The sequence below is a fragment of the Hydra vulgaris genome, chromosome 01, assembly GCF_038396675.1.
Source record: "Hydra vulgaris chromosome 01, alternate assembly HydraT2T_AEP".
Classification (NCBI taxonomy): domain Eukaryota; kingdom Metazoa; phylum Cnidaria; class Hydrozoa; order Anthoathecata; family Hydridae; genus Hydra; species Hydra vulgaris.
Genome location: NC_088920.1, coordinates 12,132,814 through 12,137,863, shown reverse-complemented (window position 1 = coordinate 12,137,863; position 5,050 = coordinate 12,132,814). Strand labels below are relative to the sequence as shown.

Here is a 5,050-nt window from a genome sequence, read left to right as displayed (position 1 = left end):
TATTCTACCAACTTCATTCGTAGCTGGGATAATCAGACGAGCAGTAGGTTTAATAATATATATATATATATATATATATATATATATATATATATATATATATATATATATATATATATATATATATATATATATATATATATATATATATATATATATATATATATATATATATGTACGCATAAGTACGGATAAATTTATTAAAAAAAAAAAACTAATAAAAATAACTAATAATTGATTGATAAGTAATAGTTTATTTATTGAATCCATTTACAAATTTCAAAATGCTTTACCATATTATTTATTATATAAAATAACATATTTTTTCATACTTTTATAAATAGACGAAGAAGAATCTTTCCCAGGAGTCTGGAACATCACGGTTAGCAATAAGGTTTCCCTGGGCTGCAGCTTCAGCGGTCACAATCTTTCCATTAGCGTGTGATTTAAAGAAAACACTGTTATAGCTAGGAATAAGGGTGAATGTTTCCCATTCACCAGCATTATCTCTGTTGGCAATGAGAAAATTGTTTCCACCATCTTCTGCGCAGACGAATTTTCCATTCGCTAAAGATTTAAGAGTAAACGTATTGTGGTCAGAGAAACAGATTTCAAAGGTCTCCCATAGAAGCGCGTGGTTTCTATTGGCTATTAAGGGATGCTTACCTCCGTTCTCAGCACAAACAAACTTTCCATTGGCTAAAGATTTGATAGCAACTGTAAATTTTATGGCCATTGCAATTAATTATTCTAAGAAAAAAATATATATAAATTTTATTTTTAATTTTGCCACTCAATTTTAAAAAGGTTTTGTAGGACTAATTCTCTCTAAAAAAAGGAAAAGTTAATTAATATAAAGTTTTATGGCGTTAAAAATTGAATAATTTTTTAAGCTTAAGTAATGAGCAAGTAAATTTTAACAAACTTAATAAAAATAAATCATTTAAAATTTAACCAATTGAATCATTTAAATCTTCTTTTAACCATTGATCAGGTTTACATACATTCATACATACATACATACATACATACATACATACATACATACATACATACATACATACATACATACATACATACATACATACATACATACATACATACATACATACATCTATATATATATATATATATATATATATATATATATATATATATATATATATATATATATATATATATATATATATATATATATATATATATATATGTGTGTGTGTGTTTGTATGTGTATATATATATATATATGTGTTTGTATGTGTATATATATATATATATGTGTGTGTTTGTATGTGTATATATATATATTTTATATGTATTTTTTGTAAATTAAATTGTTGATGGCTTATTTTGACTACCATAATAGCGCACTTTATTAAAATAGGAAGAAAAAGTTTATAAATTAAATTTAAAAATTGACATATTTAGCACACAGTTCAGATTATTCCGAAAACTTAAATTGAGTTTACTAATGCATAAGCTTATTTAAACTCAAAAAAGTATTTTTGAATCCCAAATCTCAAAAGTGCGGAGAGTTTCAACCTGTCGGTCACTTTAGAGAACAGTGTATTACACAAGTGATGATAATTTCTAAAAACTACTCTTCATTTATTTTCAAAAAATATTTCAACATAGTATCTGTATTTGAAATCAGAAATGATAATACAATAAGTAAACTCGTAAAAATTTGTGTTTTGAAGAATCAAATAAAATTATTTAAACATAAACAAGTATCTTGTAAAATTTATTTGCTTGATTATTTTATGTTTTCCAAGTAAATTTTGCCCTTAAAATAGTTTTTTAAATATTTTTGAATAAGTGAAAAACCACTAAAAAATCTTGATACTTAAGCAGTACCACTTGTTCTTAAATACAATATTAACAAAACTTAAAATATTAAAAAAAACTAAAAGCAGATATATCTCACATAATATTAAAAGATAATACATTGAGTTTTTATTCGTTTAATATAGTCTAGCGGTTTAGCGGTTTCTTACTAGGTTTAAAAGAAATCTAAAAAAAATTAGAGGTATTGCGGACGTCTTCAAATTTATATTGTGATTAAGGTGAATAAAAAATGTAGATGCAAGGCGTACAAGGTTCTAACTTAAATTAGTTTTTTTGTATACACTCATCAGCTGAACGGGGTCTATTAGTCACAATAGAATAAAATACCTTTGATTTCCAAATATATATATTCAGAGGTCTATATATATATTGATTCACTCTAATACTTTTTAGATTTCCTAGGTTTTTTAATTTCCCTTGTATGCCGCCTTGGTTTCTCTTAATCTTCTGTTTGTTTCTCTCGACAATAAATCATACATATTAATAAACACTTTTGTCATTAATAAAAAAATAATTTCAAAAACCAACTGTGCCTTTTTTTAAATTATTATTTTATTTTTATCGTAACATACTGTATTGTAACACCCTATAGTATTAAGTGCTTAAAAATACATATATAAAGCATCGATTTCTAGTTATATTATTTAAAGAATTGTTAACTGTTTTTTTTTTTTTATAATATCATTAAATTTTGTTTGTTTGTTGACTTTAGCTAAGGGTTTATTGCAAATGTTTGATCTGAAACATTTGCATTAAATTATAAACATTCTACAAATAATTGAAACTGATATAAGGGTTGTTTATATATTTTAAAAATTTGTTGGTTTAATAGTTTTTTATTGGTACGAGTGTGTCAGATTTTCTTAACAAATAATTTTAAAATATAACTATCCTGAAAAAAATTATTTTAATGGCGTAATTGTATAATAGTTTTAATTATTGTACGCAGCAGTAGAAGATTAGTTGTTTAAAAATTCCAGCATTTTTATTCAAAGACTCAAATCTGCCAAAAATTATTGAAGGAGTTTAATTATGCTCTTTTTAAACTTAATTTTTGAAAGATGCGTTGAAAATTTGAATTACATTCTTACCATTTAATCTGAACTGCTGTTGCATTTTTTGCATTGAAATGAAACTTTGCGCATTGTTGCCATTTCTTAGTGAAGCTTCATCATTTGCAGATTTCTCTAAAGCCTTATACAATTGTTGCCATTAAGCTGTCAATGGCTGGATTGCAGTGTCAAAATAAACTAACAGTTTTTTCGTATCAAATTTTTTGGTAACATGACCAGAAATATGTCAAGTTTCTAAACAAATTAAAATATCTGATTAAAAACCTGACATATTTATGGCAAAATGCCAAAAAAAAAGCAATGAAACATTTGCAAACGTCATTTTCTATTACTATCTGAAAATTAGCCTTTTGTGTACGCAATAAAATGCAAGAACTTTAATTAGAAACCTGAGTAGTTAAAAATATAAAACAATGTAAAATAATATATTAATAAAATAAAAATATAAAATATAAAAACATAAAACCTCGCCTAAAATTAAACAAGACCAAATATGCGTTTAGGAATCTCTTTAGAACATTTAAAACATGCACATTGCGAAGTCCTGACAGAGTGGCTAAGAAAATAATTTACTCTCAGGCCCCAAAATTGATGTCTACATCACTTATCATTGCTAAGTCTTATAAAAAATATTCTCTGATCCGAATAACTACCGTGGTATTAGCACCATTCCAATCTTTACAAAACTAAGAAAATATCTTATTTTAATAATCTGTCCAGATATAAAAGAAACTCAACCTCTTCAATTCGGTTTTACAAAAAACAGCTCAACCTTACAAGCGGTGTTTGTTATAAGAAAAACAATTAAACAATGCAACAACAACAACTCACCTGTCTATCTCAGTTTCCTAGATGCTGAAAAAGCATTTGACAGCTGTAGCTGGGACATAATATTTGAGAAACTATACCCTAATAAAAAAATACCGCTTTATATTATTAATACTATATCATTGTTGTACCATGAAAGCAGTGCTTTTGTCACTTATCTAGAATGCGGTAAACATGAACAATGTTCATGTTTACCGGATAAAAACAAATTGCAAACTGTACAATAACAGTCGACCACCAACAATTAAAACTGAATGATAAACTTAATCATCTAAGTTTTTGATGGGATACTTCTTTGATCTTCTTTTGCATCACTTATTCGTTCAAATATTGATCATAGAATATTAAAATTCAAGGCAATGGTTCTATTGTCCAGCTATAGAAAACTTTGGCGGATTCGGTGCTTACGTATGGTCTTGAACTTTGCGATTATAAAGACGTACTCATACAAAAGCTTGATGTAGGAATAAGTGCACTTAAGTCACTCTTCAATGTTTCCAAACACAACAAAAATTATATTTATTCTTTGTTTTACATCTAAGATGTATCAACAATGGTACAGCAAAACAAGTTAAACTTATTTATTCACATGCTGAGCAATAAAACAACCTTAGGTATTGTAAATTCGCAGTTCAAAAACAAAATCGCTAGGCACCCTTATTTGAAGTTAATATTCCAAGATAAACTTATTTTCTTTCAAAAATGTAACTTTATAATAATTTACCTTGTATTATATACAGTTGGTGATTAATATATATATATATATATATATATATATATATATATATATATATATATATATATATATATATATATATATATATATATATATATATATATATATATATATATATATATATATATATATATATATATGTATATAATATAAAAGTATAAAATATAATAACGTAAATCTTTAAATTTTTTATAGCAGGCTTTATAATGATAGGGTACTGTTCCTAATCCGACCTGAATGTAAATATGACAATTGACAAATATATCCCTTCAGACAAAGGAACAAGTGTTTATTTTTCATACTTACATAATTATATAATTACAGAGAAGGAATAAGCAGTAATTGTAACAAGAAAATTAAATCCAAATCAACTACAGCATGTAAACGTAATTTTAAAAAATATAAGAAGTTATTAAAATATATATAATATTTAATAAAATATAAATAATATTTAACTTATACGAACTTCTATTTAAACAAATTGAATAACATAATTTATGATTTGCTGGCAAAATTTTGTCATAAAACAAATTATAAATGTTGTAAATTTTTTAAAGTATTGTAG

General features: G+C 24.9%; 1 long non-coding RNA gene across 1 annotated transcript; it reads right to left on the bottom strand.

Annotated features, from left to right (window-relative positions):
• Positions 1 to 234: 234 nt before the first annotated feature.
• On the bottom strand, positions 235 to 3,090 carry LOC100198600 (uncharacterized). The gene is made up of 2 exons (XR_010635434.1): positions 2,940 to 3,090; positions 235 to 750 (listed from the first exon to the last, which is right to left on the bottom strand). It is a non-coding gene; the product is annotated as an uncharacterized LOC100198600 (long non-coding RNA).
• Positions 3,091 to 5,050: the final 1,960 nt, after the last annotated feature.